Source organism: Marmota monax, unplaced genomic scaffold (genome assembly GCF_021218885.2).
Source record: "Marmota monax isolate L192 unplaced genomic scaffold, Marmota_monax_Labrador192_F-V1.1 WCK01_AAM20220418_F8-fsc00013, whole genome shotgun sequence".
Lineage (NCBI taxonomy): Eukaryota > Metazoa > Chordata > Mammalia > Rodentia > Sciuridae > Marmota > Marmota monax.
In genome coordinates, this window is record NW_026692202.1 from 23,693,169 (window position 1) to 23,714,554 (window position 21,386).

General features: G+C 43.2%; 1 protein-coding gene across 2 annotated transcripts in view; it reads right to left on the bottom strand.

Moving 5' to 3' along the window:
* Mrap2 (melanocortin 2 receptor accessory protein 2) overlaps positions 1–21,108 on the bottom strand; it is a 47,581-nt gene extending 26,473 nt beyond the window's left edge. Inside the window, exon 1 of one of the 2 annotated variants that reach the window (XM_046431975.2) lies at positions 20,965–21,108. The gene's annotated coding sequence lies outside the window, so the exon portion shown is untranslated. Of the gene's footprint in view, positions 1–658; positions 924–20,964 lie in introns of those variants that run through there. The other variant, XM_046431971.2, reaches the window with a different exon arrangement.
* Positions 21,109–21,386: the final 278 nt, after the last annotated feature.

The following is a 21,386-nucleotide window of genomic DNA, read 5'->3' on the forward strand; positions in this document are numbered from 1 at the left end:
CTTGCATGCATATAAACACACACACACACACACACACACACACACACCATACCTTATGGTGCAGCTAGAAAGGCACTCAAGAAGCTGTTGGTCAATGCCAGAGATGCAAAATCCTATCTATAGTAACCAGCTTGTAAAGATAAGGGCATTCAGACTGGAAATCAAAATTCCCTATCGTGGGGCTGAGGGAATGACTCAATGATAAAGTGCTTGTCTAGCATGGGCAAGACCCTGGGTTCACCACCCCACCCCCCAAAAAATATCCCAATTGAATTGATTCAAACTTATTTCTTTTCAATTCCCAATCTCCAGAAGTAGGTATGCTACCCAAGAATACCAATTTCATTTCTGGCCTGGGCCATTAAGTTCTCTGTCACTAGTTATCTGTCTTCATTTATTTCTGCCTCTCATTCCCAGGTACAGCTAGCCATCTGCAGCACAACACAGAAAAGCTACCTTCTGACTTATCACTTGTTCTCTCTTTTAGCAAAGACACCTGAGAAACCAAAGACAAAGTCCAGACAGCACTGGGATAGCTGAGCAGCCCAAGGTCAGAACTGCAGAAATCCAGCTTCCGAAACTTAATTTCCTCCTTTCACAGAGGTGTGATCAGACACCCAAGATACTGTGATCAGAACTGCCAGTGCCCTCAGCTTACCCATGTCCAGGTGGGTAGGTACACACATAGAGAATCTGAGGCTGTAAGGTTATGAGTTGGCTCCCAGCTAGACCAGAACCAGCAACTCCATAAGGCAACACATGCCAGCCAAGACCCAGGAATCAGCCCCCGCAGCTCCTCCCAGGGCAGCACTGCCGCAGTCTGGCTGGGCACAATCAGGAGCCACTTGTCAAAAGAAACTAACTTTATTTTTAGAACCACACACGACAAACAAAATAGTCTCTCAGGAAAAACCCTCAGAGCCTCAACTGCCACCACCGGCTTTCCCCAAGCCTCTCTCTCCCACACAAGCTTCTCTCCACCTCCCACAATCCTCCTGCTCTTGAGGCCGATTGGCTGGGTCACGTGGGCGGAGCCAAAAAAGTCCCCCAATGAGCAGCTCCGTGGTCTGAAAGGGCAGGGAAACAGTCCAATGAGCATCACCGCAGAGGAGCCAATCAGCTAGATGTTGCTGGGGCTGCTGTGAGCCAATCGTCAGCTGGCAGCTGGAAGTTTGCTGGCAGCTGGAAGTTTGCTGGGGCCCCTTTGGCTGTGGCTCTCAACACAGCACCCCTCAATGCAGATGTGTTCCCCACTCCACTTCTCCTCTTTACAGTTCTCTGTGAACTACCACCTGCTACTAGCATTTGCCACTTTGATTCCCAAGTCTGCCAATTCCTTTTGTTAAAAGGAAAAACCTCAAAAAATTAAATTTAAGAGTTTGATAAGAAATCACTCAGCTGTCAGAAATAGAACAGGTCTACAACTTCACTAGCAAAGTGGTCAGGCTGCATCAATGGACAGAGGGAGAAGGTAGGTACAAGGACAGTGGAATCAGTTATAGCTTGGCATTTTGCCTTCTTTGTACCAGCTGGCTGACTATGTGCAACTGAAGCTCAGCTGCTGCGATTGACTAAGACTCAGCTATTTGTTATGACAGTATACTCCTGAATGAGGCTCTGCTAGTTTATGTACTGTTAGGTTGCAGTTCCTTCCATAAGGACTCTAGTGTGGAGGCATCCTCATGCCAAATTTAGTTTAACACTTTTCTGTGAATCCATCTAAGTCAGAAAATTCACAGAATGTGGATTTTTTTTTTCTTCTCCAGTTAGAGGTCATGCTTCCAGGACTTTTTAGAGTGACTGCAATCCTTTTATTTGAGCATGTTTCTTCTTTGAAGATGGACATTCTGGCCACTAAATTGAAGCCAGATATATCACACACACATGCACACCCTGGGCTTCCCTTTCTCAAATTTCTCGATACTGTCAAGTTCTATACCATTCTCTGATATTTAATAGAAAGTACTTGGTTGCCCAGAAGATTCCAAAAACATGATAACTGTCAGTTAACAGAGAAATTTAAGATATATCTTCCAGTTTATCCCCACTTCTCCAGAAAACAGCAGCAACTTATTTCTAGAGCAGGACATAGAACAAAACATATTCCCAAGCCTGAAGAATTCATCTTAAAATCATCATCAATGCCAATAAAACAGCTTCCAAAAGTAGAACAGGACTTAAATTTCACTCAGCAATTCAGCCCCACCTGAAACAGAGACCCACTAAATTATCAAGTGGGCATCCTTCCTCCACCAACCAGTGCCTCAGGTTAGACAAGTAGTTTGGACTTCATCAGCCCATTCCTACAGTTATGCCCTGTGTACAGTAGTAAATAGGCTAGAAAGTGATTTTTTTAGTTAGTGTCTCCTGGCAATAGTACTCCCCAGTTCACTCCAGAAAATGCTTATTACCTAAACTTAGGCCCTGGAACACCATGACTATCATTGAACTTTGGAGATATTTTGGATACTGGTAACAGATCTTTCTAATACACCACAGTAACGACTATGCTACAGCAGTGTTAACCAGTCCTCCGTTGGCCTTCTCTTCTTCTGGCCTCTTTTCCTGCATCACCGTCACGACAGAGGCTTCCTCTGCTTTGCTCACTGCTGAATTTTCAGCACTCCACATGTTAGATCCAAATGTTGTTCCTCCCCAAATTCATGTGTTGAATTGATAAAGTGATATTAAGAGAGGGGGGCTTCAGGAGGTCATAAGGGCTCACCCTTTGGAATATGCCCTTATAGAAGAAGCCCAAGTGGGCTCCTGTGGCCCCTTCCACCATGTAAAGACAGAGCAACAAGGCACCAACTATGAAGCAGTGACTGGGCCCTGATCAGACACCAAATCTGCCTTGATCTTGGACTTCTCAACTTCCAGAACAGTGAGAAATAAATTTCTATTGTTTATAAGTGACCTAGTCTAAAGTATTTTGTTTTAGTAGCATGAACAGACTAAGACGCTGCACAAGGCCTGGGTCATAGTGTGCATGCAGTGGAACATGTTTTTCATGATGCCAAGAAACCACGAAATTATCTTCTTCTCTCCTTTCTAACCCTGAACCTGAGAGCAGTGGTTTCCATTATAATACAGACATTGGTTAGATGAAGAATGCCATGCCACATGGGGATAGAACACAAGGAAAAAAAGCTGTTAAGCCTTCAACTGCAGAGGCTTTCTGGAGCAGAGAAGAGGCATGGTCCTGAGATGCACTGGAGGGTGTGGGCTCCCTACTCCTGGCAGGTGAGTAAGGACTGCACCTTGGTCCCCAGCTCTGCAGCTTCAGGCAGCTGGATTTTCAGTCTTGCAGGGGTGCAAAGGCCTTTATGGAGTGAGTCACACTGATCAAGCACAGGGAATGATTTATAACCAGAGCATTCATTTGTTGAATTATAATAAGGAATAAAATAGCCAAGGAGACCAAAGCACATGTTTTACACAGTCTGGGAACAAAATTTAAGATCAGAAGATTAGCTGGTGAATGTGGAATCAGGACAAGGGAGTTACATAATAAAATTAAACAGGACCCTATTCCTCGGCCCCACACATGGGCCATTATACTACCTGTCTTCCATCTTAACAATGATGTCCTCTCACTGCCTCCCCTGGGGAGGTTGGGATCCCTACCACAGAGCAATCAAAGCTTTAACTCCTGCCTCTTTCTGGTCTTTACTTTTCCTGAGCTGTACTTCCAAAAAATCCCAGACCTGTTGAGGGCCCTAGTGGAAACCCAGGCCAACCTCTTTATTACAGTCAGGTTTTCTGAGTTGCCAGGACCGCCTATTTATTTTTGCTCTATTCCTGAGCCTTCAATAAAAATGGGTTTAAAATTAATAGAATTAAGTCAAAGAGTCAACTATCAAAAAGCAATCCTTCATAATGAGATATTACTTCATACCCATTAAGGAGGTTATTATCAAAAATTGGAAAATAGCCAGGCTCAATGGTGCACACCTGTAATCCCAGTGGCTTGGAAGACTGAAGCGGCAGGATCCCAAGTTCAAAGTCAGCCTCCGCAACTTAGTGAAGGCCCTAAGCAACTTAGTGAAGCCCTAAGCAACTTAAATAAAAAGAGATTTGGTGCAGCAGTTGTATTTCCAGAATGGTCAGGGCCCAGCACAGATATTCTCTAGCTGTCCATGTCTCTGTCTCTAATAAAATATCAAAAGGGCTGGAGCTGTGGCTCAGTGGTTAAGAACTTTAGGTTCAATCTCTGGTACAAAACACACACACACACACACACACACACACATATATATATATATATATATCAGACAATAACAAGTGTTGGCAAGGATGCAGGACATGAACTCTTGTGTCTCACTGGTGGGAATGTAAATTGGTACAGACACTATGAAGGAAAGTGGAAAGTTTGGGGTTCCTCAATTTAAACATGGAATTACAATGTGATCCAGCAATTCCACATCCCAATAAATGCGCCAAAGAACTGAAAGCAGGGACTCATAGATATTTGTATACCCATGTTCACAGCAGCATTATTTACAACAGCCAAAAGATGGAAACAACCCAAGTATCTACTGATGGATGAATAGATAAACAAAACATAGTATATACATTTAATGTAATATGACCAGTCCTTAAAAAGGAATGAAATTCTGACCATGCAACCACATAGGTGAACTTAGAACACTTTGGGATAAGTGAAATAAACCAGACACATGTTACATAATTCTACTTAGATGAGGTACCTAGAATAGTAAGATTTCTAGAGACAGAAAGTAGAATGGTGGTTTCCAGGGTCTGGGGTTGAGGGGAGATGGGAAGTTATTGTTTAACACATATCAAACTTCAGTTCAGAATAATGAAAAATGGATAGTGGTGATGGTTGCTCTATGATGTGAATATCCACAATGTCACCAAATTATACACTAAAAAATGGTATATTTTTATGCTGTGAATATTTTACCAAAATAAAAAAATTCTAAAATTGTTTAAAATAATAATAAGTAATTGTAGTGTAGTTCTTCCCAATCAATGTACTTAGGGAGAGGGTAGTCGAGAGCTCGCTAAAGCAAAAGAAGAGTACAGTAGGGAAAGATGGCACAGGGAAAGCCAGGCACTTCTCCCAGGGTGGGTTTTTCCTTCTGCCAACTTTCGAAGATCCGGCTTTGCTTCTTTGAAAAGCCCTCGAGACATCCTTTTTCAAGTAAAATGAATAAACTAAGCTATGAGGAACTCCCTTGTCCACCATAGGAGTCATGGGCAGCTAGAGAATATCTGTGCTGGACCCTGACCATTCTGGAAACAACAACTGCTGCACCAAATCTCTTTTTGATAAGCTTCACTTTCTGTTGTCATTAGCCCACCATGTTTTAGGAGAATTCTGCTACAGGTTCTTTCCGAAGCTTTCAGGTCCCTCTCAGGGATTACATTTAAAGTCAGAGGCTTCCGGCTGGCAAAGAGGAAGCACCTTTATCTCTTTAAATGGGCTCTGTTCTCTGGAGAATATTTCCTAGAGATCAGCTGAATTTTATGGACCTAGAATAGGGTTGCCAACATTTTTATTTTGTCAAATAAGGAATACTTTTCTAAAATGACTGTCATTAACAATGATCATTTCATAGATGATTTTCCTACCTTCCAGGTACGGAAGATACAGTTTCACAATAAAGGCAGCCCACTCCATAAAAAGAGAGCTGACAGTCTGGCATCAGTATTGTCACAGCATGTAGACATTTCCAAGTGGATCTGCATTACATTGCATTTGTCTTCTACATTCATCAAGAGCCACCTATTATGTCTTAAATAGTCACCTCCCCCGAAAGCAAAGGAAAAGGACTGACAGGGAATTGATGAGATTCCTTCCAGACCTATTATTCTGTAACTTAATCAAATACCAAGTTGCTTTCCATTTGTGTCATTAATTCAATGTGTCTATTTGCAAAAACTATGGATGTATGTGTGTACATGTGAATATGCATGCGTGTGTCTGGTATTTTTATGGGCTGTACTGTGTCCCCCTCAAAATTCATAGGTTGAAGCCCCAACCCCCAGTTCCTCAGAATATGACTGTATTTGGAGATAGGGCCTTTAAGGAGATGATTAAGTTACAATGAGGTCATTAGGGTAGGTCCTGTTCCAATCTGATTGATGTCCTTGTAAGAGGAGGTGACTAGGACTTAGAAAGGCACCAGGTACATGCAAGGGGGAGTGAACATGTAACTAGCAGCAGGATGGTAGCCATCTGCAAGCCAAGGAGAGAGGCCAGGAGCAGAGCTTTCCCCCCTTAAGGCCCTCAGAGGAAACCAGCCTTGCAGACATCTTGATCTTGGATTTCCAGTACCCAGAACTGTGAGAAAATGAATTCCTGTTATTTACGCCACCTAGTCTATGGTATTTTATAAAAAAATAGCTCTAACAAACTCATATAGGTGCTGAAATTAATTTTTGAAAAACAATGTTCTTTGATGAATTAAACTGCCATGAGAAATTAAACTGTCATTTAACTGAGTCAGAAATTCCATTAAATTGACTTGTAGTGTCCCAATCACTCTAATTGTAACTAAACAACAAATATATTTTTGAAAAGGAAACCATTTCCCAAGAGTTATTAATCCATCCCACTATATACCACCTTTAACAAATACATTTATTAATTAAACACATCCTTTAAGCACAAGAAGCTAAAATTAGTGTGAATTAATTGAGATCAACAAGGATAAACACAATGAGCTTACCTATGAAAGATTTAGTGGGGATCAAAAGGTCAAGGCCTGTGCCTTCCAAGAATTAGGCTTATATCTGAAACCATCCTCTCCCTTGTTGAATTTCACCCTCTTGAATACACATATACATGCTTGATGACACAGACAGCAAGTACAACAAGGTCATTAAGAAAGACGGGGCTCATTGAGGCACAGGAACCTGAGCTAGGAGCCTTCAAAGATGATCCTCTGAGCCTTTGGCCATCATTTCCTGCCAGCCAAACTAAACTTCCATCTCCCTTCTTTCCCTATTCCTGCCTCCTCTTGAGGGCAGGGCCCAGCCACCTCCTCCACGGAGTCCTGGCTAACTATTTCAGCCTACAAGGATCTCTTCTCAAATCCCATGACATGGATTACTTAAATCTCTCATTTTAATAACAAGAATATAAATCAGAACGCGAGAGGTTTGTCGCACGAAGGGTAAAACTGCTTATTCAGCAAATCGCCCCGCGGCTAGAGTCTGCAAGGCGCGCTGGGATAGAGACGCAGGGTTACAGCGCTGCAGTTTCTGCCAGACGCGCAAGCACCGCACTCAGGGCTGAATTCTGGGTTCGAGACGGGGAAGGAAGCGGTCCATCTCGGTTCTCCACACCGGTCAGACCACAGAGGAGGCCAGCAGCCACCATGTTGGTAAACTGACGTCACCACACCTGTTTTTGACTGACCGCAGCTCATTCAGCCATAGAACAGGTAATTTCAGGCTGCAATTCGCCTGCGGCTTGCAGACAGATTGCTAGGGTTCAGCGCCTGGGGGCTTCTTAAAATCTGATCTTATCGGAGTGAACACGGAGCGCGGGGCGGCCGAGTCCCGGCTCCCGGAACCGTCCCGGAACCGCCCTGGCTCCGGGCTGCGGAGCCTGCGGAGGCTGCTTCTTGGACCCTGCTAATATCAGAGCAAACACGAAACACCAAGAAGCCGAATCCCAGCTCCCGGAACTGAGCCCGCGGGGACTGCTTCTTGGAGCTTACACTTATAGGAGCTTACACCGAGCACAGAGCGGCCGAGTTCCGGCTCCCGGAACCGTCCCGGAACCGCCCTGGCTCAGGGCTGCGGAGCCCGCGGAGGCTGCTTCTTGGACCCTGCTACTATCAGAGCATACACCAAACACTAAGCGGCCGAATTCCGGCTCCCGGAACTGAGCCCGCGGGGGCTGCTTCTTGGAGCCTACACTTATAGGAGCTTACACCGAGCACGGAGCGGCCGAGTTCCGGCTCCCGGAACTTCCCTGGACCGGGGCTAGGAGCCCGCGGAAACTGTGTCTCGGTCCGGGTCCTGCTGAGGGCAGGTCAGGACTCACCCATTGCTTGGGTTGCCTGGCAAGGGGAACGAAATGCTGCCATTCGCATAGGATACCAACATGGCAGAGATCTGATGTCAGCAGAAAGCGGTGGAGGAGAGATCTTCATCAATACCAGCGGTGACATAAGCAGTTGGTCTCCTGGTAAGGGGGGTGAGGCTCAGTCACCCGAGTCTCCTCAATTTGTCCTCGAGCCAGAGGGAAGGAGCCGGGCCGCCGCCAGCCCCCGGAGCAGGCCCAGCGGCTCGCCAGCGTGGTGACCGCGTGACCCCAATTGGAGAGGGGGCGGAGCGGAGCCGCCACCCACACCCGCCAGGTGGGCAGACCCACGACCCAGTAGTACATGGGCGTGGTAGGAGGGGCAGGGCAGAGCCGCCCTTCGCGCTTGCAAGGTAAACAGACCTGTGACAGCCTGGCGGGTCAGGCCCAGTGGCCTGCCAGTGTGGTACACACGTCACCCCAACTCGAGTAGGGGCAGAGCAGATCCTTATCCCACGCCCGGATCAGGCCCTGCCGGCGTGGTGGTCACGTGACCCCAATTGGAGTGGGGGTGGAGCGGAACCGCCACCCGTGCCTGCAGGGTGAGCAGACCAGTGATCAACCTGCAGATCAGGCCCAGGGGTCCGCAGGCGTGGTAGGAGGGGCAGGGCAGATCCGCCGCCCGCGCCTTCAAGGTAGGCAGACCTACAACAGACCGGCGGATCAGGCCCAGGAGCCTGCCGGCGGGGTACAAACACCACCCTAATTGGAGTAGTGACAGAGCAGAGTCGCCTCCCTTGCCAGGAACAGACCCAGCATCCTGCAGGCGGGGTAGTCACGACACCCCAATTGGAGTAGGGGCAAAGCAGAGCCTCCACTCGTGCCCGAAAGGTGGGCAGATCTGCGACCGACCAGCAGGACAGGCCCAGTGGCCTGCTGGTACGACAGACACGTCACCCCAATTGGAGTAGGGGCAGAACAGAGCCGCCACCAGCTCCCAGAACAGGCCCAGTGACCTGCCGGCGTGGTAGCCACGACACCCCAATTGGAATAAGGAGAGAGCAGAGCCGCCGCCCGCACCTGCAGGAAAGATACGCAAGCAGTATGAAAAGACAAGGAAAGAAAGGACCACAAGCAATGCAGGTCAACGCAACTTTAGAAGAGGTAACAGCTGCAGCAGATGGAATGTCAGATAAAGAATTCAGGATATACATGCTTCAGATGATCTGGAGTATCAAGGAAGACATTAAACAGCAAAATCAGACAATGAAAGATCACTTCGACAACGAATTACGCAAACAAATCCAGGAAGCAAAGGATCAACTATACAGGGAGATAGAGGTTATAAAAAACAAGCAATCAGAAATCCTAGAAATGCAGGAAGCAATAAACCAACTTAAAAACTCAATGGAGAATACTACCAACAGAGTAGAACACTTAGAAGATAGAACATCAGACAATGAAGACAAAGTATTTCAACTGGAAAAGAACATAGACAGCTCAGCAAGACTGTTAAGAAACCATGAGCAGAACATCCAAGAAATATGGGATAACATTAAGAGACCAAACTTAAGAGTCATTGGGATACAGGAAGGTACAGAGCTCCAAACCAAAGGAATGAGCAGTCTATTCAATGAAATAATACAAGAAAATTTCCCAGACTTGAAGAATGAGACAGAATCCCAAATCCTAGAAGCCTACAGGACGCCGAATGTGCAAAATCATAAGAGATCCACACCTAGACACATTATAATGAAGATGCCCAACATACAGAATAAGGAGAGAATTTTAAAAGCTACAAGAGAAAGGAAGCAGATTACATTTAGGGGCAAGCCAATCAGGATAACAGCTGATCTTTCAACACAGACTCTGAAAGCTAGAAGATCCTGGAATAACATATTTCAAACACTGAAAGATAATGGGTTCCAACCAAGAATTGTGTATCCAGCGAAATTAAGCTTCAGGATGGAGAATGAAATTAAAACCTTCCACGATAAACAAAAGTTTAAAGAATTCGCAGCTAGAAAACCATCTCTTCAAAACATCCTAGCCAAAGTATTACAGGAAGAGGAAATGGAAAATAACAATGAAAACCAACAGTGGGAGGTAGGACAGTAAAGGGGGGGGGGAAACAATCAAAGAGGAAAACAAACAATGTTTAGTAACAGAAATAAACAAATATGGCTGGAAGAACAACCCATATCTCAATAATAACCCTAAATGTTAATGGCTTAAACTCACCAATTAAGAGACACAGGCTAGTAGAATGGATCACAAAACAAGACCCAACAATATGCTGCCTACAGGAGACGCATTTGATAGGAAAAGACATACATAGGCTGAAGGTGAAAGGCTGGGAAAAATCATATCACTCATATGGACTTCGGAAACAAGCAGGCGTGTCCATACTCATATCAAATAAAATAGATTTCAAGCCAAAGTTAATCAAAAGAGATAAAGAGGGACACTACATACTGCTTAAGGGAACCATACACCAACAAGACATAACAATCATAAATATTTATGCCCCAAACAATGGTGCAGCTATGTTCGTCAAACAAACTCTTCTCAAGTTCAAGAGTCTAATAGACCACCACACCATAATCATGGGAGACTTCAACACACCTCTCTCGCCACTGGACAGATCTTCCAAACAAAAGTTGAATAAGGAAACTATAGAACTCAATAACACTATTAATAACCTAGACCTAATTGACATATATAGAGTATACCACCCAACATCAAGCAGTTACACTTTTTTCTCAGCAGCACATGGATCCTTCTCAAAAATAGATCATATATTATGTCACAGGGCAACTCTTAGACAATATAAAGGAGTAGAGATATTACCATGCATCTTATCTGATCATAATGGAATGAAACTGAAAATCAACGATAAAAGAAGGAAGGAAAAAGCATACATCAATTGGAGAATGAACAATAGGTTACTGAATGATCAATGGGTTATAGAAGACATCAAGGAGGAAATTAAAAAATTCTTAGAGATAAATGAAAACACAGACACAACATATCGGAATCTATGGGACACATTGAAAGCAGTTCTAAGAGGAAAATTCATTGCTTGGAGTTCATTCCTTAAAAAAAGAAAAAACCAACAAATAAATGATCTCATACTTCATCTCAAAATCCTTGAAAAAGAAGAGCAAAACAACAGCAAAAGAAGTAGAAGGCAAGAAATAATTAAAATCAGAGCTGAAATTAATGAAATCGAAACAAAAGAAACAATTGAAAAAATTGACAAAACTAAAAGTTGGTTCTTTGAAAAAATAAACAAAATCGACAGACCCTTAGCGATGCTAGTGAAGAGAAGAAGAGAGAGAACTCAAATTACTAGCATACGGGATGAAAAAGGCAATATCACAACAGACACTTCAGAAATACAGAAGATAATCAAAAACTATTTTGAATCCTTATACTCCAATAAATTAGAAGATAGTGAAGGCATAGATAAATTTCTTAAGTCATATGATCTGCCCAGATTGAGTCAGGAGGATATAGAAAACCTAAACAGACCAATATCAATTGAGGAGATAGAAGAAACCATCAAAAGACTACCAACTAAGAAAAGCCCAGGTCCCGATGGGTATACAGCAGAATTTTACAAAACCTTTAAAGAAGAACTAATACCAATACTTTTCAAGCTACTTCAGGAAATAGAAAAGGAGGGAGAACTTCCAAATTCATTCTATGAGGCCAACATCACCCTGATACCTAAACCAGACAAAGACACTTCAAAGAAAGAAAACTACAGACCAATATCTCTAATGAACCTAGATGCAAAAATCCTCAATAAAATTCTGGCGAATCGGATACAAAAACATATAAAAAAAATTGTACACCATGATCAAGTAGGATTCATCCCTGGGATGCAAGGCTGGTTCAATATACGGAAATCAATAAATGTTATTCACCACATCAATAGACTTAAAAATAAGAACCATATGATCATCTCGATAGATGCGGAAAAAGCATTTGACAAAGTACAGCATCCCTTTATGTTCAAAACTCTAGAAAAACTAGGGATAACAGGAACATACCTCAATATTGTAAAAGCAATCTATGCTAAGCCTCAGGCTAGCATTATTCTGAATGGAGAAAAACTGAAGGCATTCCCTCTAAAATCTGGAACAAGACAGGGATGCCCTCTCTCTCCACTTCTCTTCAACATAGTTCTCGAAACACTGGCCAGAGCAATTAGACAGACGAAAGAAATTAAAGGCATAAAAATAGGAAAAGAAGAAATTAAATTATCACTATTTGCAGATGATATGATTCTATATCTAGCAGACCCAAAAGGCTCTACAAAGAAACTATTAGAGCTAATAAATGAATTCAGCAAAGTGGCAGGATTTAAAATCAACACGCATAAATCAAAGGCATTCCTGTATATCAGCGACAAATCCTCTGAAATGGAAATGAGGACAACCACTCCATTCAAAATATCTTCAAAAAAAATAAAATACTTGGGAATCAACCTAACAAAAGAGGTGAAAGACTTATACAATGAAAACTACAGAACCCTAAAGAGAGAAATAGAAGAAGATCTTAGAAGATGGAAAAATATACCCTGTTCATGGATAGGCAGAACTAACATCATCAAAATGGCGATATTACCAAAAGTTCTCTATAGGTTTAATGCAATGCCAATCAAAATCCCAATGGCATTTCTTGTAGAAATAGAGAAAGCAATCATGAAATTCATATGGAAAAATAAAAGACCCAGAATAGCAAAAACAATGCTAAGGAAGAAGTGTGAATCAGGCGGTATAGCGATACCAGACTTCAAACTATACTACAGAGCAATAGTAACAAAAACAGCATGGTACTGGTACCAAAACAGGCGTGTGGACCAATGGTACAGAATAGAGGACACAGAAACCAATCCACAAAACTACAACTATCTTATATTTGATAAAGGGGCTAAAAGCATGCAATGGAGGAAGGATAGCATCTTCAACAAATGGTGCTGGGAAAACTGGAAATCCATATGCAACAAAATGAAACTGAATCCCTTTCTCTCACCATGCACAAAAGTGAATTCAAAATGGATCAAGGAACTTGATATCAAATCAGAGACGCGCCGTCTGATAGAAGAAAAAGTTGGCTACGATCTACAGTCGGTGGGGTCGGGCTCCAAATTCCTCAATAGGACACCCATAGCACAAAAGTTAATAACTAGAATCAACAAATGGGACTTACTCAAACTAAGAAGTTTTTTCTCAGCAAAAGAAACAATAAGAGAGGTAAATAGGGAGCCTACATCCTGGGAACAAATCTTTACTCCTCACACTTCAGATAGAGCCCTAATATCCAGAGTATACAAAGAACTCAAAAAATTAGACAATAAGAGAACAAACAACCCAATCAACAAATGGGCCAAGGACCTGAACAGACACTTCACAGAGGAGGACATACAGTCAATCAACAAGTACATGAAAAAATGCTCAACATCTCTAGCTGTCAGAGAAATGCAAATCAAAACCACCCTAAGATACCATCTCACTCCAGTAAGATTGGCAGCAATTAGGAAGTCAAACAACAACAAGTGCTGGCGAGGATGTGGGGAAAAGGGTACACTTGTACATTGCTGGTGGGACTGCAGATTGGTGCAGCCAATTTGGAAAGCAGTATGGAGATTTCTTGGAAAGCTGGGAATGGAGCCACCATTTGACCCAGCTATTCCCCTTCTTGGTCTATTCCCTAAAGACCTAAAAAGAGCATGCTACAGGGACACTGCTACATCGATGTTCATAGCAGCACAGTTCACAATAGCAAGACTGTGGAACCAACCTAGATGCCCTTCAATAGACGAATGGATAAAAAAAATGTGGCATTTATACACAATGGAGTATTACTCTGCATTAAAAAATGACAAAATCATAGAATTTACAGGGAAATGGATGGCATTAGAGCAGATTATGCTAAGTGAAGCTAGCCAATCCCTAAAAAACAAATGCCAAATGTCTTCTTTGATATAAGGAAAGTAACTAAGAACAGAGTAGGGACGAAGGACAGGAGAAGAAGATTAACATTTAACAGGGATGAGAGGTGGGAGGGAAAGGGAGAGAGAAGGTAAATTGCACGGTAATGGAAGGAGACCCTCAGGGTTATACAGTGGAGGGGGTAGAGAGAGAGGAGGGGAGGGGAGGGGAGGGGAGAGGTGGGGAGGGGGGAGGGTGGATGATGGGAAAGGCAGCGGAGCACAACAGACACTAGTATGGCAATTTGTAAATCAATGGATGTGTAACTGATGTGAATCTGCAATCTGTGTATGGGGTGAAGGTGGGAGTTCATAACCCACTAGAATCAAAGTGTGGAATATGATATGTCAAGAAATTTGTAATGTTTTGAACAACCCACAATAAAAAATTAAAAAAAAAAAAAAAAAAAAAAGAAAAGAAAAAAAAAAAAGAATATAAATCAGACTGTCTCACTGAACCCTCATACTGATTTATATAGCTGCAGTTTTTAAACATCATAGTCATATGAAAGAAAAATTCTTTATTAGACTTTTTTTACAGTACCAGGGAATTAGCCACTCTTTAAATTTTAATTAGTGAAGTTTTTGAAGCATGTGGCGCAGTAAGATTATGGAGAGTGTGATCAGCCATATCTAAAGTCACTTTGAAGATGACTTGACAAACAAGTCTAGTTTGTATTTCTTGCGGGTGGTATCTGTCTCCAAGCAGCACACATCATTCTCTACAGCCCTGAGCTAAATCATTCTTTTGACAAGCAAGCAAAAAAAGAGAGAGACTGGGTGTTTCTATCTCTGTTCCACAGAAAAGGAAATATAAACTAAAACAGAGGTTTAACTAAGCTTGAGGCAGAGCAGCAAGAAAGCTCATTTTCTTTTTTTTTTTTTTTTTTTTTTTTGGTACCAGGGAGGATTGAACCCAGTGGCACTAAACAAATGAGTCACATCCCCATCCCATTTTATTTCTTATTTTGAGACAGGGTTTTGTTAAGTTGCTCAGAGCCTTGCTAAATTGCTGAGGCTCGCATTGGACTTGCAATCCTGTTCTGCTTCAGCCTCCCCAGCCACTGGGATTACAGGTGTGCACCACAGCACTCGGAAAGAAAGCTCACTTTCTAATGACCATCTTATCTTCCTTGGTCTAGAGTTCTGAAACTAGGGTGTGTGTCTTTTTTAGTTCCTCAACATATCCCAGTCACATTTACCTCAGTACAGTGGCTGATGACAAGCAAACCAGAGCTGGTGGAGCAAGCACAGTGCAGGCTCCAAGTACGCCAAGGCCTCCTCAACTTGCAGGGAGATGTGACCAGAAGACAGTCAGAGAGGGTCCTTGTAAAGTAAAGCCTGGAAGTAGGGTCCCTCACCTTGGTTATGTCTGAGGATACCAAATAGGTCCCTTAGTCTCTGAACATATCTGATTCATCTCCTGGAGCACAATTTTACAAGTAGACTTGATGGATTACTTTCTATGTCAAATAAGTAGTAAAGGTATGTTATAGAGCAAACTGCAAATGTAAAGTGAATATTCATGATGAACATACACCATGTTTCTTATGACATGTGAAACATATACCATATACATGGAACATATATATCATGCTCCTGGCACTCTTGGCCTCTACTTCAGACTCCAAGGAATATGAGTTAACTCTCCCCTCCCATGGGGCTAATTCAGCAGAAGGTAGGTTTATAAGATACAGTTTCTAGGTCTTTATCTTAAATTTCTGCTTCTCTCCTCCCCCTTTTATTCTTTCAACCAAGGTAAAATTATATCTGTTAGAACAACATAACAACATAAAACCTTGTAGAGAAACAGGTAATGTTCACAATCACATCCCCTCATATTTGTCTCAATTATTCTTTCTTGATTCACCAGGCAACTTAGAACCAGCCCTGAGGATACACCACCTCAGCCACCCTACCTTCCCATGGTGTTTCTGCTGTACCACAGACATGCCTCAGAAAAATAAATGCACCTCTAAGGAGAGTAATTACTTGAAGCATAACAATTATTTTCACTTGAAGGGTTATGAAATTTTACTAATGTTCTTTGTTAAAGCAAAAATTAAATAGGACTTGATAACAGAAACATGAGCAATAATTATATCCAGATTTTAATTTCCATGTTTTTTTCCCCCCGGTTGGACTTGAACTTCTGGGCTCAAACTTCCTGCCTCCCTTCTGAGTAGCTAGGAGTATAGGCATATGCTATTACACCCCACTTAACTTCCATAACTTAAGCATTTCATAAAGGCATTCTCAACTTCTGCATTTTTACTATACATCTCAGCAACACTATAATAGATAAATAATCACATTTGCAAGTAAAAAAGCAAAAACACATATTTCCCCCCTCTTTCCAATAGGACAAAGCATTATTCATATTTCAGTCAAGAAAAAAAAATTGTTTTGCACCCTGATATAAGCCAAAAATAACATGATTATCTTATCTGGAAGTTGGTCCACCAAATAAAAAAACCTTAAACATTTCCCACTTCTGAGAGAAAAATATCCATTTTTTTCCATGAATATTTACTATCCTGATGTCTGAAGACAAGTCATGACTTTGGGGAAAATAAGATCATGTGAGAAAATTGTTTCCAACTAAGAACAACAGAATAACATACACATGAGAATATTGGTAATTTTGTGGAATTTTTCCCTCAAGTATTTATTGTAATTTTATTTGATGGGCCAGTCTTCCAAAGAAGGACACTTCTTCTCTCTGGGAAAATAAATGTTTTCTTTTTTAAACTGCTTCTGCCTTTAAATCTTCCTTTGTCAAAAGTAAATTTATCATTAGGCAAATAGCATGCTATCCTTTACTAAGTTAATCAAAGCATAGATGACCCATTCTCTGAGCTGGCACAACTTGTGGGGCCTGATCAAATGTCTGTTTTATTTTTGTTTTCTACCACTCCATAAAATGCGTTCAAGGGATTTATTGTCCCTGTCTTCCAATAAATGCTGAAGCAGATTCCTTGACTCTTCTGCTCAACCACTTCAAAGTCCCAAAAGAATTAAAATTTCCTGTCTTTAGACAAAAGGAACTCTGACCTGATTATAACATGAAATTGACCCACTCTGGACAAGGTCCTGCTGTATGCTGCCTCCTGAGAGACCTGGGAAAGCTGGCTACTTCTTCTCCACGTGCACTCAATTGCTGGTAGTTTCTCACCCTTCCAAGATCAAGTCAGGAGGACAGGCCAGCATTAACCATCTCTAAACTCTCTCTTCATGGATGCCTGAGTGATGCTCATCTTCCTTCAGCTGGCTGCTCATTCCTTCCTCTGCCTCTGAATTTCTAGAAACTAGGGTCTGGGATGTTCTCACCTTCTGACAGGCCTTCCCTCCTCGGTGGTCCTACTTGGGCTCCAGGAAATCTTCAGGCATCCTTTGCCCCACCAAACTTGGGAAAGTGAGTGATCCAGTTGCCCAGGCCATAATATGAGTCCCCAAAGCAGAAAACACATATACAGCTCAATTCATATCACTTAAAAGCCCCCATCACCAGGTTTCAGATGAAGGAAGCAGCAACAGACCTTTCTGAAGACATTTCTTTATCAAGGTCTTCAAGGTCTTTTCTTTCAACTTTTCCTTCCTTTCTTCCTCCCTCCCTACCTCCTTTCCTCCTTCCTTCCTTCCTTCTTTCCTTCACTAATTTTTTTTGGTGGGGTGGGGGTGCTGGGGATGGAACCCAGGACCTCACTCATGCTAGATAAGTGCTCTACCACTGAACTATATCTCTAGTCCCAACCCTCATATTCTTGAAGTGGCCAGTGGGTTCAAAATTACTGAAAGTTTCTCAAATATCTATTCTGACACTTCTACTCCCTTTGGAAGTTCAAAGAAACTGAAAGTGTGCCTCAGTCAAAACTTTAAGTAGTACCCTGTTTACACACACACATTTATGATTAACTTCCAATTATTTTTAAAGTTCATTTTTGCTCTTGTGTTTCTGATAAACTAGAGGAAGTTGAGTACTGAAAGGGCTTTCAGAGATAAAATTCAACACCTCCACTCACCCAGTGGAGAATCCCTCCTCTGTACAGTCCTGACAGAGCACTCAGCTTTGGCTTGACTGCTGGTCCTACCTCTGCTACTAGGAACAAATTGACTCCCTGCTCCTCAAATATCTGAAGACTGGCCTCAATACTCGGCCAAACTTTTCTCTGCCAGGTTATCACTTCCTGTTCCTCCTATGGCTTGATTTCCAGACTCTTGTCATCTAGGCCATCATCCCCCAATACTTTGAAGTTGTCCTCAATCTCTCTAAAGGTGCTGCCCAGAATGCAACATGGGGTACAGTGGGCCTGGGGCTCCTTTCATCCAAACTCCACAGGGAGGAAGCAGGGGTAGTAGTTAAAGGCTCAGGTTCTAATCTCAGCTGTACTATTTATTAACTATCTGACCACAGGAAAGTTATTTCATCCTTTTGTGCCTCAGCTTCTTCATCTATTAAATGGGGTTGGGTTAAAATTGCAAAACACTCCTAATGGTGCCTGGCACTTAACAAGCTCTATACAAATGTCTGTAAGAAAAGGCATGTCCTTATCAATGCAACCCAAGTTTGCTTTTGAGCAGCAACTTCACACTATGATTCATTCAGGACTGGTGGTCTACTGAAAACTACAGATTTTTTCTTTCACATGAACTGCTGGGGTTGCTTTATCCTTTACTTTTAAATTGACTCTTTGAACCTCAATGCATAACCAGACCTTCAACCTACAGTGAGCCTAATATTCCAATATTATTATCTCTTGTCTACATATAATATGAGTCTCATAGATTACCCTTTCAGATTTGTAGTTACTGCCACTCTGATCAATGCCCTCTCTATGTCTTTCTCTTAGTGAGAGTGATACCATGAAGGAGAAGGGACAGGGACACAGCCCTCTGCATTCCACACTTTCCCCTCCTTATTCTTAGGTGTAGCAGAAGACTGCCTAAAGTGCTTCTGTGAGGGCTGGGCACCCCTTAGACTGTCCACTGATGGGAGGAGCCAGTAACTGACTTATCTGTAGGTCCCTGGCTTTGGAATCTCTACTGGTAAAATGGAAATAACAGTCATCTTGCTATGAGGACTAGAATCTGTGCATTAGGAAGCCCTTGGCCAACTTCTTTTCTCCCTGAAGATATTAAAAAGTCAAAAATAAAGAATTAACAGGTGAATTCAGATTGGTGACATACCTCAGCATCTGGGAGCGAATAGAAATGGAAGGCAACCCTTTGCAGAAGGTGGTGATCAAGTCATTTGAAAGATAGAAGACAACCCCAACCCCCACTGTGAGAAGGGAGGGGTTAGTCTGAAAGACTGAAGGGTGGTAGCTAGGGGTGTGTATGCAGAGGCAACAAGATAAACAACACACCACACACACACACACACACACACACACAGTTCACAAAACAATACCCCTGCTCATGCATTGTACTCTGATGTTTTCCCTCAGATTGCCTTTCATGTTTTAGAAATGCTGGTTGCAATTAACTAAACTCATTCCATTATCCTAATGGGTCTTAACTCATATTTAAAAAACAATGGACGTGGCACACTCCAATCCACAGCCCAGTAGATTGCTAGGGAAAAGGAAAGAAACAAGTTAAGTATAATTTATCTCTGTAAATGCTTTTCTCAGTGGTCCAGAGCTATCTTTTTAAAGAATTTATTCTGGAATGTCACCAGGACTCAATGATTCTTTCGAAAGGTTCCTGGCCCTGTTCTCATGTCCATACCTGTGCAAAGGTGACTAAATGCTTTCACTGCTCGAGGATGTCTGTCACTTGAGCTTTGAATAATCTAGTTCAATTTCAGGCTTTAAGATCCTCTCGAAGATGTTTAGGCTGGATTTTCCATCTTGAAAGGAAAGCTATTGATTGGAAGCAACACTGTCAATCCTGTTACCTGTTAATATCACCTCACCTTCCATAAGCAGTGGATAATCTCCTTATGGAAATAAAGCTTATTGAGGGCACCTAGCTTATCACAGTCTCCCCCTTTCCCATCTTATCCTTGCAGGCCACCTTCCAGCACCTGTTCTTGGTGATGTACACAAGCACACCAGATTCACAGTGCTAGTTTCCAGACCCCTCTTCCGCATTTCTAACTGGGGCAAAATCTATTGAATATCTCCATCTAATTTCTTCACCTGTCATGGGAAATGTTGCTACTTTGACTATTTTCCTAAGAATTAATTTATGTATGGGGTCCCTCTCTCTTCCCTGGAGTATCATGGACACTTTTCTCCAAGCTTCTTTTGCTTTTAAAACATTATTGACTGGTTCATTGTTGTCAGATTAAATTGATTATAATATCTGAGATTCCAAGTCATGTAAAACGCCGTGGAGACCACAAAGTCTCAAAATAGGTTTCTAATGAGGCTTCTTCCATTCATTACACAGAAAGGATGGAAAAGAAAGGCGGGGCGAAGCCATAACATCCCTCTAATTAGTAAGATGACCCGCAGGCAGGCTCCCCAGTCTGCACAAACCAACTGTCAAGCCAAGATTCATTCTGGGAACCTTACCCACTGCGACAGGCGCGCGCCTGGGGCCAGGGAACAACGCATTTCGCCTGGAGGCGCAGGGTCTTCCTGCCCAGGAGACTGTCTGAGTGGCAGGATAGCGCGCAGGCAGGCAGACCCTGGCAGCGAGGAAAGTTTTCTCACCTGCCCAGCCCAGCTGCAGGAGAAAGCCCACCCAAATGCGGAGCGCCCCCAGCTTCCACCTTTTCAGACGCCCTCAGGCAGCACCCAGCACATCAACCTACTGCAGAGAATGGGCTCCACACTCTTCCCCTTGGTAACCTCGAAACCCTGATCTTCTCTTCCCACGCCATTCTCCAATCCCCCCAGCCAAACTAAAAACCACCCCAAAACCAAGCGAGTCTTATTAACTCGCCCGCAACCACACTGGTGCGGCGTCCGGGCTTTGCTCGGCCTGGGTACCCCGTCCCGCCCGGGGTTACCGGCTGGCGCGCCCCGGCCCGCGGGTTCCTCCGAGGCACAGCTCCTCCGAGGTGCGTGAGCTCCGCCGCCGCAGCCTCCACCGCCTCCTCCCGCCGCCTGGGGCTGGCGAGTTGTTCCCTGCGCCACGGTGCGACGGAAACGCGCGCTCCCGACTGCGGCGGAGGCGGCGCTGGGCGTGGGGTCCCGGGCTGGAGCGCCCAAGACACCCTTCCAACCCCAGGGCGCCGAGGGCGAGAGGATGTGAGGTTTGCAGAACTCTTTCTTGGACACGTCAGTCTCTCGACTTTGTATCAGAACCTTCCCCGAGAAAAGGAAAAAGAAGAATCTTAGGGACGTCGTGGCCATCCTTCGCTGGATGGTGGTTCCCTAGGGCCAACTTTGGGTAATAGGAACTCCTAAACTGAGCAAGAGGGAATGGGGC